The sequence below is a fragment of the Ornithodoros turicata genome, chromosome 1 (genome assembly GCF_037126465.1).
Source record: "Ornithodoros turicata isolate Travis chromosome 1, ASM3712646v1, whole genome shotgun sequence".
Lineage (NCBI taxonomy): Eukaryota > Metazoa > Arthropoda > Arachnida > Ixodida > Argasidae > Ornithodoros > Ornithodoros turicata.
In genome coordinates, this window is record NC_088201.1 from 71,768,050 (window position 1) to 71,781,131 (window position 13,082).

Here is a 13,082-nt window from a genome sequence, read left to right on the forward strand (position 1 = left end):
ACACCCAGCGTGCGCATTAGTGCAGTATTCTCTGGGATGCGCCACAAGGTGGTTCATTGAGAGCCCTAGGTTTCGGCCTAGGTCCGAAGTCCTGTCTCATCAATATAGTGACTGTGTTGTTGTGAGACGTTTACGACTCCAGCTTCCTCACGCTGACATCCAGTTATGGGCTGTCAGCGATTTTTATACAGCTATCAGGGAGTTGGAGTCTGGTCCCCCAGTCCCTTCCGTGCCGACCAGGCTGTCTTGGCTTCGAATCACTGCGGGATGGCTACATGCTCGCCGCGCAAGTCTTCAGTGGAAGTTGGCCCACCACGACGTTCTTCCTCTTTGTGAGCGACTACACCGTTTTCACATCTCTCGCTCTGACGGTTGCCCGTCTTGCGGGATGTGTGAAACGGCAGAGCACTGTTTCAGGCGTTGTCGTGTTAGTCGTTTGCTGTGGCGCACAGTAACCCACATATTTCAGCTGTCGACTGTCGCCTGGGCCACCCTACAGTTCCTGGAACCGTTGCCTGTTCCGCGCGTTCAGCGTAAACAATTGGCTTTATTAATTACCGAGATCAACTTTGAAATTTGGATTCGTCGTTGCCGGCTGGCTTTCGGTGGCTCAGACTTCGGAGACGCAGCTATATTTCAGGCTGTCATGGCAGGGCTTCGTAGCCACATTGTCCGTCAGCAAGCGCTGTATGGTCTTGTGGAATGTTCTCGCCGCTGGCTGACGTCTACTCGTCTTTTCCGCCACGTTCAGGGTGAGTTGCAACTCATGTTCTAGCCAGCTCGCTAGGACCGTACTGCACTCCGCAGCGACCCTCCCGTGTTTGGATTGTTCGCTTGGTACGCTCAGTACCAAAGCGCTCTAAAGTTAGTGCCTGTCCAAAGGGAACTACCTCCATAGGTAGCTCTCCTGCTTGATAACAATACACACCCGAATATTTCAGCTGTCGACTGTCGCCTGGGCCAGTCTGTATCATTAACCGAAAAGGAATTTGTCTTCCTGAGAACCAGTGCGCCCAGGACGGTGACACTGTGCTACAAAGGTGGTTTCCTTTTTTGCTTTTTTGCTCATTTTCTTCAATAAACGTACTTGGAAGTTAGCGCCCGTCCTGTCTGTTCAGTCAGGATTTTCAGTCGGCGCAAAATTCACAGACGGTTTTCACTCCTTTTGCTAGCGCAAGCGGATCGTGCCTTTTCTGCCATAAAATCAGCTTTGACCCCACTGTTTGTACGCGTCTGTTAGGCTTTTCTGTGCCTTCCCTCAGACGATGGCCGGGTGAGTGCTTGCCGTCGACCTTGGAGTTACCCTACGGCGCGCTCTACCACGGATACACCGGAAACAGGCATGGCCGCGAAGGAAGCCGCGGCGACGTCCAGACACACAGAACCGGAAGTAACGAGACCAGTAGAAGAACCTGTAGCCGGGGATGTGAACCTTCGTGAAGTGCAAGGAAATGAGACCGACACTGACTCGCGGATCAGCGACGACGTCATGAACGAAGCAGATGATTCGACGGATCCCCGCCTGGCACCGTAAGCGTAAGCGTATCCGTGAACGGCGCCGTAGCAGCAGCGAGGACACAGTCAAGAGTGTCGTCTTCCCTTCGCTCAGATATTACGAAGCCCCGCACTGTGCTCTTCCGACCTTTGGGAACGGAGAAGAACGTGAGTGCAATGCAACTCAGGAAGTTGGAAGAGTTCCTGGACTCTGAAGCACCCAACGATGTAGTAGAAGCACATGTAAACACTGCAAAAAACACCGTCACGGTGGATGTCAAGTCAGATGGTGCGCTCGTTCTACTTCTACGCTTGACACGCCTGTGCGGCACCAACGTCACTGCCTCTCTGCCGTCTCCACCCAGTGCAGTCACATGACTCATATACATGAAGGATACTTCCCTCTCTGATCAGCAGCTCAGTCAGTACGTACGTGCATAAGTCCCAGTGATGAATGTGTATCGCCTAGGAAGGGAAGGCACACATGTAAAAGTGTGTTTTGCCCGAGGTCCTCTTCCTCAGAGCATTCTTGTCGGCCGAGTTGGGGTCCCTGTAAAGCCGTTTAGAAGTCGACACATTCAATGCTGGAAATGTGGACGGTTCGGCCATGTAAGGGCAATCCTGCTCTCGCAACGACGTATGTCTAAAATGTGCGGGCAGTCATAACACAGGGGACTGCATGGAGTCCAATGCAATGAAATGCGTCAACTGTGGCAAGAACCACTCCACACTGGACCACTCCTGTTCAATAAAGCAACAAGAGACAGCGGCTTATTGATATATCTTGGAGAAGAAAGTGGGCACGCAGGCGGCACGGAAAATTGTGCGGGACAAGAAAGGCAAGAGAGCCAAAACTACTAAGGAACCAGCAGCAGCCACCACAGAGGTAGTACATACCAGAAGCACGGTCAACTCTGAAGGGCAGAGTCTTTACATGGACGCCTTACAGGGTGGGCGTCCAGCGCAACTAACGTCGAAGGCTGCTCATCCAACAGAACCTAATCCACATCGCCCGGAATTACCGCGAAGTTCAAGACAGGTCTCCTGCCCAGCCCCTTTGAATGACAAGAGTTCATCAAGATCGGACCCAACCACTGAACCCTTACCCAGCCTTGCAACCTTCATTAATCTGGCTTTCGTGACCTTGAGAGTGCTTGTCAGCTGTGAATTGATCCCCACAGTGCTGCGGTGACTCCTGCCCTGACTACTCCCCTGGAACAGCCACTGACGGAGCTAGCCACTGGACACAGTCGTTAAAGCTTTCAGCTCACCTCTCTCATCATAGACAACGCAACCTCCAGGATGATGCCCAGTTCAAAGCTTCCGACCCTCTGGCACTGGAACTGTAACGGTGCTCGTGGGACAATGGCAGAACTGCAGCTTAGGCTCAAGAAGCACCCAGTGTCTTTGTTAGCACTCTGAATGTGGCATAGCGGCAGCAGCTGGAATCACAGGCTACAAGAAACTGATCGCTCCGTCCATCCCAAGTTACACTACTGGGAATTGTGCACTCTTCGTTGGGAAAGATATTGTCTATCACGAGATTGACCTCAGTGTCGATTCTGCCCAACACGCAGAATTTGTCGGAGCCCGGATTACCATTCGTAGGCTCACCATTGATGTGTTCTCTGCGTACATCCACCCCAGAGGGTCTGTGGTTATTGCGGACTGCATACGATACATTCGGAGTCAATGCCCCAGCCGGCTACTCATCTGTGGAGACTTTAACGGACAGAACGCAGCATGGGGATGCACCCGTACAGACAAGAGGGGGAAAGACCTCTTGAAAAGTAGCGGACGACCAGACACATATCTTAGCAGACGGCGGATCGTCAACGTTTTTTCGGCTCCCTAACATGCACAGCGCACTGGATCTATGCCTCCACTCTTCGGCCCTGACGCTTACTTGGAGGGTTGAATCCGACACGTGGGGAAGCGACCATTTCCCCGCTGCGGTCTACATCCAAGGTACAGGAAGTGTGGCACCAAGGGCCACGAAAACCCAGTACAACATCACCGTATGGGACAGCTTCAGAAAAGAGGCGGAAACTTGTTTGCAGATGCACTCTGCACTGAAATCAAGAAGGCAACGAAAGCAGTAACTACGAGGAAGACAGAACCGACGCCAGATCTAAAGCTACTTAACCATCTTGCGGCACGCCGGAAGGCCCAGCGTCTACTGCGTCGGTCCCCTTCCCGCACACACACCTTATCAAGTACCGCCGTATCAACGCAGTCACTAGAAGATACACTATCTGTCTGCGATAGCGTCGTTGGGGTTTGTTCGGTGAAACACTGGACTCCCGCACCCCCAAATCACTCATCTGGCGGACCATAGATACGTTGACGGGGAAGGCGAGGGAGCGCCTCCTGTTTCAGTCCCTTGCAAGCCGAATGGTTCTCACTCCAGAAGCAGTAGCAGAAGCGTTTGCGGACACTCTTATGGTGCCTCTTCCCCCTCCCTCGGTTCGGACGGGCCTTGCCATTGAGGAAAGCTGTCATATCCTAGATAAACCGTTCACATTGGCTGAATTAAACTCTGCGCTTCTACGGTGTCGCCGCCGCAGCGCCCCTAGGTTGGACGGGGTCTCCTATCAAGCCCTGAGGAACTTGGGGACCGGAGCTTTACAGCGCTTACTGGGATACCTTAATGAGGTGTGGGTTTCTGGCACGGTCCCGTCGTCGTGGAAGTATGCCGTTGTGATCCCAGTCCTGAAACACGGGAAACCGAAGGAGAACCTATTGTCATACAAGCCGGTATCTCTGAAGTCGTGTATCGCTAAAGTAATGGAACGACTAAACCAGGCGCGCCTCCATTGGTTCCTGGAATCCAAGGGCGTTTTTCCGGACTGTATGATAGGCTTCAGGAGGAGGTTGAGCGTCACCGATACCATCCTGGAGTTCTGTTCGGCAGCGGAAAGTTCGAAGAGGAGAGGACTGGCGATGCTGGCTGCCTTTTTGGACATACAGCTGGCGTTAGACGGTGTTCAACCCCAAGTACCAGTAGCGTGCCTCCGTGCGACGGGCATAACAGGACGGACACTGTGTTTGGTGGCGAACCTATTGAGTGATCGCACAGCCCAAGTTCGTTTGGGCAATATTCTGAGGTTTCACAGGCCTATAGGGGGTCTCCCGCAGGGTAGTGTGCTGAGCCCGATATTATTCAACGTGGTCATGAGGTCACTACCTGGGTGCATACCTTCAACGAAACCAACCATATCTCTGTCGATCTATGCGGACGACGTTGCGCTATGGTGTAAAATGGGACGAATGAAGTCGAAGATGGAGGCTGCACTTGAAGCCGCCTCAACGTACCTCGATGGGGTACAAACAACAACTTTATTTTGAGAGGAAGTGTGGGGAGGTTCATCGCGAGAGGCGATACTCTACCCCATTGCTGGTGGGGATGTGGGGAATAAAATAATGAGCCCCTTCACAATAACGATCGAAGTCCGATGGTGTCCAGAAATGTCAAAAAAGCTTTGAGCGCAGATCGTTGCTGGGCTGGATTGGGCCAGGGGCCAAACAATTTCGATAGGGAGAAGGGGCGAGAGTCCAGCTGACTAAGAGACTCTGAGAGTGCGGTTCGGGAAGTTTGGTAGTGGGGGCAATGAAGAAGAATGTGCTCCAGATACTCAAGAGCACCACAGTGGCAGCAGGTGGGAGAGTCAACTTGTCTGAAGCGGTAATGTCACTGAGCTGTAAAGGCCACATCGAGGCGCATTTGGTGGATTAATGCAGCATCTTGACGAGAGGTGTTTCGTGGCATGTGGAAAGCGAGCGTTGGATCAACTCTGCTCAACATAGATGGGGGGAGAATGTCGGTTGTCCATTGGCGGGAAGCCAGGGGTGTCACGAGGCGTCGCAGAATGGAACGGCGGTCTCCTCTCAGCAGAGCAATACTGTTCCGTGTCCGATACGAGGGTGCTGCTTCTGCGGCGCCGTCGGCCTGCTCGTTCCCCACGACACCACAATGGGCTGGAACCCACTGGAGAACTAGCCTGTGGCCTGCTGCGTAGACAGTGTGGTAAGCCATTAACACATCTGTGACTAGGGGTGCGGATGGGCCTCGTATGCCGGAAATTGCAATAGCTTGAAGTGCAGATTTGGAGTCTGTGAAGACTGCCCATTCCCGCGGGGTAAAATCAGCGATGTGTTGTAGGAAGAAAAGGATGGCATAGAGTTCCGCAGCTGTTGAGGAGGTTGGATGTGACAGGCGTCGTCTTTGCACTACGCCTTCGGATGGTATGACGAATGCTGAGGCGGACTTGTTGTTGCGGGATGCGCCATCTCTATATGCTACCGTAAACGTAGAAAACTTCTCGTCTACCAGAGTATGAAAATGGGCTCGGAGGACTTGAGGGGTGATCTGATCTCTTCTTTCCAGAAGGTTCGGAAGGCTTACGAAAGTCGGCGGTATCGGCAGAGACCAGGGGGCTTCCGGCGGTATAATGTCCTTAGCTATGAAGCCAGTGAGAGTCGGGCGTGTCCTCTGCGATACTCGATAGGAGTTGCTTTCAGGGCGGTATCGAATTTTCATGAGGAGCGGGTGACGGGGAATGTGAGCACGCAAACGTAGGAAGTGCCGAGCGGTTTCACGTTCACGTAGAACCTCAACCGGGAGTTCACCATCTTCAGCCAGTACTTGCCGTGTTTCAGCCATTCTTGGAACTCCGAGGCAGCGACGAAGGCTTCGAGCAAACAGGGACCGAAGGGTATTTAATGGTGTTGATATCCTGTGCAGAATAGGAAGGCTGGCACAGTCGCCCTCACCAACGCCGCGTGAACTGCGAGCAGGGAACGCTGATCACAGCCCCATCCTGAGCCAGAAAGATGTTGAATTGCGGGGAGCCATCGCTGCACTTTAGTTTTACGGTGTTTAATGTGGCGAGCCCAGCGTAAGTCCGAGTCGATTACCACGCCAAGGAAGAGGTGGAAGCGTACTGGCTCAAGCTTCTTGGCACCAACCCAAAGAGGGAAATTGGTCATAGCTTTGCGCGTGAAGGGGAGCTCGACGCACTTTTCGCGTGAAAGGTCCATCCCACGGTGCGTGAGGTACGTAAGGACATTATATAAAGCGAGCTGCAGGCGGCGCTGTATGGCTGGGCGTGATTTTCCTACTGTCCAAAGGGCGACGTCATCTGCATACACGGAAAACGACACTTTGCGAGGAATTACTGATTGTAGGCCGGCCATCACCACATTAAAGAGTGTCGGACTGAGAATACTTCCTTGGGGGACTCCTTGATGAACAGGATGCTGAGGGCTTTGGCCTTGGGACGTACGGACAGCCACAGTTCGGTCCGTAAGGAAGTCTTGGAGCCAAATGAAGAGCCGACCGGATACCCCAAACGAGCGCAAGGCGTGCAGCACACAAATGTGCGAGACGGTATCATATGCGCGCTTGATGTCGAGGAAAACCGATAGGACGATCCGCCGATAGGCACGAGCATGTTGGACTGTAGAGACTAGATCGAGAACTGGATCCATGGAGCTTCGGTGGCGACGAAGTCCAGCCATTTCTTGAGGGAACGCACCTTGTTTTTCGAGCAATCAGTCGAGGCGATGCAAAACCATTCTCTCCATCAGTTTTCCCATACAGCTTGTCAGGCTCACAGGGCGAAAGGAGGAGAGGGCATTTGGGGGCTTGCCTGGTTTCAAGATGGGAACAACTAATGCCTCCTTCCAGGTAGGTGGTAAAGATCCTTGTTGCCAAAACGTATTATACACATGAAGGAGAGCTTGGAGCGACCGCCCGTCAAGGTTTCGCAGTGCGGCATAGGTGATTTTATCGGGTCCTGGGGACGAGCCGGCGTTCACAAGCTTCCACGCTGCCTTTAGCTCGATTAGTGTGAAGTCGCGGTCCATAACTTCCGGTGGACGCTTGAAGTTCAGCCGTCAAACTGTGAACAAAACTGCGGTGTAGCGGTGCCGTCGAGGCAGCCGCCGGTGTCATTAGTACCACACAGAAGTCCGTCGCTAGCGTGTTTTCGTCTACACCCTTAACGATAGCCAAGGCCGCGAGAGGATTCTTTTGAGGGGGCGCCTCCTTCAGAGATCGGATTGTCCGCCAGATCCTCGTGGCCGGGTCAAAGGGTGAAAGATTGTGACAAAACTTACGCCAACGCTTCCTGTCCTCTTTCTTAAGTTCTCGTGTTACTTTAGCTTTCATCCGGCGGTATTCCACAATGTCCGTAGTTGCCCTGTCCGACGAGCCGTTCTTTCTGCTCGGCGACGTAATGCCCTAAGGTGGTTAATTGCTGGAGAATGACCGACATGTCCTGTTACCATTTTAGACATGACCACCGCGTCCTGAATACCGCGGCTAATTGCTTGCGAGAGAGCCTCTGGGGACATACCGGTGTGCACAGATGTTCTGAGGCCATCACAAAAAAGTCTCCAGTTTGTGAAAGAAATCAGTCGAATAGTTGCTGAGAGGAGCAGTCTGTCGTGCGAAATATATAGAGGAAAATGATCGCTACCTCTAGTGTCGACGTCCGTAGCGCACGACAAGTGGCGAATGATGTTGGTTGAGCACCACGAGAAGTCCAATACATCGAGTGACGTTGGGGATCGCATGTAAGTTGGCTCTCAATTGTTCAGCAGGCATATGTTATTATTCTCCATTGCCTCCAACAACCTTCTTCCCCTACCGTCCGTCCTTCGGCTTCCCCAGGCCGAGTGATGGGCACTGAAGTCACCCAGCACGAGCGACGGGGCTTCCAGAGAACCAAGTAAGCGTTCGAGATCACTCCACGGGACCTGTACCGCGGAACGTATATAGATACTGACGACCGTTAACAGCATGGGGCCAAGTCGGATCCTGCAGGTGACATAATCATATGAGCGATGACAAACTGACCCTATGGGCGCAGCAACGAGGCCATTACGAACATATAGCGCTGTTCTGCTCTCAGAGGATTGATGAGATCGATAGATTGTGTATCCATTAACGGCGATGTGTAGAATCCATGCCGTGTTCGCATACAGCTATGAAAGGGATCTTGTACTGTTGTGGATGTAATTTAAGATCCGGGAGCTTGTTACGCAGGCTTCGAGGATTCCACTGCTTCGCCATGGCCTTTCTATATACAATGCTGTCATGCCGATGCAAAGATAATGCCTCTAGTGCCAGAAGCGCTTGAACCTCGGGCAGTTGCGACGCACCAGGAAAAGCAGAGACAATTGCCTTAAGGGCAGCGAGTGCCGCTGACAAGAGTCCCAGAGAAGGCACGTCTTCAGGGACTGATAAGGGTAACTGTCTCCTCGTACCTGCTGGTTCCGTCACACTGGCGTAAGTGTGTGTAGTCTGCCTTGATGGACGAGGAGGCGGTGGGTGGCTGTTGTGATGGGCTTAGCCGCGATTGTGTTCAGCGACCCTCGTTCACCTCGCGCAGATCGAGGGGTAGTGCAGGAAATTCTTGTGCGTTTGTTCCAGACGGGAGTGTGGCACTACCACCCCTAGAAGCGTCAGACGGAAGTCGTACTGTCCGGTCTTCGTGCCTTTTGAGGGCGGCGGTCTTCACAGGACATAAAGAAAATGAAGCGGGATGGCTGGATTTGCAGTTAGCACACTTTGGCTCTCTTTTATTGTTGCAGTCTGATCTCTGGTGAGGCCCGGCTCATATGCCACATCGTGTAGAACCTCGGCAATTTCGTGCAATATGGCCAAATCGTTGGCAGTTATAACACTGCATGGGGCCTTCTATGTACTGTTGGACTGTGAACGTCTGAAATCCGAGGGCAATTCGGTGGGGAAGACGGATTGTAGGTTCAAAAGTCAGGATAACGCTCCGTAACGGGGTAAACACATCACTGCCATCTTCTGCCCTGGAATGCCGAACCTGTCGCAGTGCAGATAAACTCAATGGGGTAGGCTTGAGCATTTCTACTGGAAAGTCACGAACTATGATAATGAACCCCAAACGCCGACGTGCGGTAACCGTGGAGTTGTGAGGCCGACCCATCCCAGCAGTCAAGCAACAGCGTTTCCTCGGGATAACCATCGATGAGAAGTTGAGTTGGTGCCCCTTGGCCGTAGCCATCAAAAGGTCCTCTCAGATGCTCCAGAACATCCTCAGACGTCTACAGGGCACCCAATGGGGCTGTTCCCCAAGTGAACTCCTTTCGCTCCATCATGCCCTCGTTTTCCAGAGGATACTGTACACTCTGCCTTCCGCTCTTCCTTCCGCTACGAGACAGAACCAACTGGAGGGAGTTCATCGCAGAGGACTCCGATTGGCTCTTGGACTTCCCCAGCATTCATCCAGTGAGATGGTTTATGGTGAATCATGTTCGACGCCGTTACGCCTGCAGGCCACGGAGCGTCTCCTTCGCCAGTTTGACCGCCTACACAACTCACCTTCGGGAAAAAAACATCATCCGCAGAGTAGCTGAACACAGAAGATCCCGCTTCAGGGAAATGGAGACAAGCACGTACAAACTGCTAGCGCAACCAGGGCCCGAACGACGCCCAGCACTTGCCCCCTTTGACACAGAAGAACCCGATATGGCTTGTTCTCTTCAAGGGATCCGAAGCAAGAAGAAAGCACCGGATATTGTGGTCAGGGCATTGGCTACGGAAGTCATCCATGGCAGTTCAAAACACTCCATGTATATACTGATGGTTCAACGAACCGAACACTGAAAAGCAGCTCAGATGCATTCTGCATCCCTGCCCTTCAGTATTCTTGGGGAAGACGCTTGATCTCTCTCGTGTCGTCAGCGCTGGCGGAATTAGTAGCAATCCAGAAGGCCCTGGAATTTATTAGTACTGTTCAAGGACGTTCTGATCCTCTCAGACTCTAAAAGGGCCCTCCAACGTATCAAAGGATGCCCGCAGGAGGACACGACCACGCAACAAATCACAGGCCTTTTCAAGCAGTTAAAGGAAGAAGGATTCTGCATTCAGTTCCAACAGATTCACGTGCACGTGGCGATAGAGGGCAACGAGAAAGCTGATCTCATTGCCCGTGCAGCCCACGCCAAATCTCCAGACACAGTAGTACCATATGACCCGGCCACAAGCCAATAGAACAAGGTTCGCTGATTATATTCGCAACATCCGAAACTCGGCCTTCCCAGCAGCCCAACTCTTCGGTCAGCCCCTCCCCACAAAGGGCCTTGAACGCCGGAGAGCGGCCCTTGTTCACAGGCTGAGAACTCAATATATTACGACATCTGCCCATATGTACAAGCTCGGCCTGGCACCGCCACCGACTTGTGGTTCCTCCTCCGCCCTCGGGGACTTGGAACACGTTATTCTGCATTGTCCGACTCACCAGGGTACCAGGGAAGTAATGCTCAGGAAGTTCCACGCACACGGACTCCCCTTTATTTTTATCCCAGGGGATCAGCAAACCTCCGCAGAACAGCACGTGACATGCTATCGGACTTTGTTTTTAGCATCGGACTGCATTAGGTGCCTCCCCCTCCCCCTTTCTGTCTATCACTTTCCCTCCCTCCCTCCCCCCTCCTCTTCTAACGGAGTGAAACTTGCCGCCTTCGTTGTGCAGGCAGACCTCACCCTTTCTTCTCTACGACACCCCCCTCCCCGGCTCCCCCCTCCCCGTCCTGTTAGTTTCTCCGTTCTTTGTCCTTGACTCTTGAGCTCTCAGTTCAGGTCTTTCAGCGGAAGCTGGCCCACAATGTTCTTCCTCTGCGTGAGCGATTGCACCGTTTTCACATTTCTCGTTCTGACGGTAGCGCGTCTTGCGGGATGTGTGAAACGGCCGAACACTGTTTCAGGCGTTGTCACGTTCCTCTTTGCTGTGGAGCAGGTTAACGCAAGTATTTGGGCTCTCGACTGTCTCCTTGGGCCACCGTACGGTTCCTAGAACCGTTGGCGGTTCCGCGCACTCGGCGTAAACAATTTGCAACAAGTGCTGTAAAGGTTTTCAGTATGGAGGCCAACTCTTTCGCCTCGTGTGACTCGTCAACATCGCTTTATTCGTTGCACGGGTCTGATGACACTGGTGATGAGCCGATTGACATGGCTGTTGTGGGCCCCTGTGACGTGAGCGGCAAGCATTGTCGCCAAACGTAGACGTCTTGTGACAGCGACCCAGCAAACCCAGGGGCAAGCCCGTGCGGAAGAAAGCGAAAACTGTTCCGTGTGACGAGGATACCGTGACACCGCCTATCTGACGCCTGTAATGAAAGCTACTATGTGTGTCTGGCTCATCTTTCATGGTTCTTTGCATACTGACTCTTAATGTGAAAGGGCTTCGCTCTGCTGTCAAACCAGTGGAAGTCATACAGCTCGCTCGTAGTGTTCAGTTTGATCTGCTGCTGCTACAAGAGACACATTTCCACCGTTATTCTGAGGTGGTTCGGTTTGAGGAGAGATGAGGGTTGCGGGCCTTCTTTAGTTTCGGCACTTCCCGGCAATGTGGAGTCGGTGTCGTTGTGCTGAATAGGGCTCTACTGCCGCATTGTTCCACCCGATATGACACTGACGGTAGAGTGCTGTGCGTGGACCTTTTGATTGGATGCAGGAAGCTGCGACTGGCGAATATTTACGGCCCAGCGCCGTCTTCTGAGGCTAACAGCTTCTTTCGCGACCTGCACGCAGATTTCATTCGTCCTTCTTCTGACGTCATACTTGCTGGTGAATTTAACTGCGTCCTGGACTCTGTCCGTGATGTTCATGGCCCGGGCCGTGGCAGACCAATATGGAGTGCTCGAGAACTGAAGCGGTTGATAGAGAATCGTGGCCTTACTGATACCTGGATTGCTCTTCATACCTCTCAGTACTCAGCTACGTGGTCTAGGGCAGACTCTTCGAGTCGGCTGGATCGGTTTTATGTGTCTTCGGGCATTCTGGCTGCAGTTGTGGAGTGCCGGGTCACAAGGCGCCTGGGGGTTCATGTGAGTGACCATAGTGGTGTCCTGCTGTCCTTGGACTCTTCCGCGTTTGAAGCGTTTCGGGCTTCTCGTTGGAGACTGGACACCTCTCTACTTTATGATGATGTTGTTGTGTCGGAAGCCCGGTCTAGAATAGCTGCGTATCTCTCTGGTCGTTCCCCCACGCCTGAAGCATAGGAGGCTTTCAAGGGCTGGGTGCGTTGCCTTTTTCAGTCCTTGGGCCGGCAGCGTGCTCGGGACCGGAGTGCTCTTCTTAGAAGTCTGGCTACTAAAATACGTATCGTGAGAAGGGGAGCGCCATTATCACCACTGATGCACGAATACCTGAATTATCTTCAAGAAAGATACCGGCTCCTGCTTAGATCGCCGCCAGGTGCAGGCCGAAAGACTCAACTCAGGGCGCAGGCGCTTGCTGGGCCTGGTGTCTTTAGATACCTTCAGTACGCTCGGCACGCCCCGGGCGGCCAGCAGCCTCCCCGCAGTTTTCGTTGGCCTGACGGAACCCTCACGGAGAACTTTGATGAGATCGTCAGCGGCTTCGAAGATGTCTACCGCTCTCTTTCCACCAGCTCTCCTGTGGTACCTGCTGACGGCAGCGATCTTTGAGCCGGGCTGCCGGTACTCTCGGCGGTGGACCTACTCTCCTTGGATGTGCCTCTGACTATGGAAGATCTCGGCCGTACCGTTGCCAACTCTGCCCGTGGTGCATGTCCGGGCCCAGA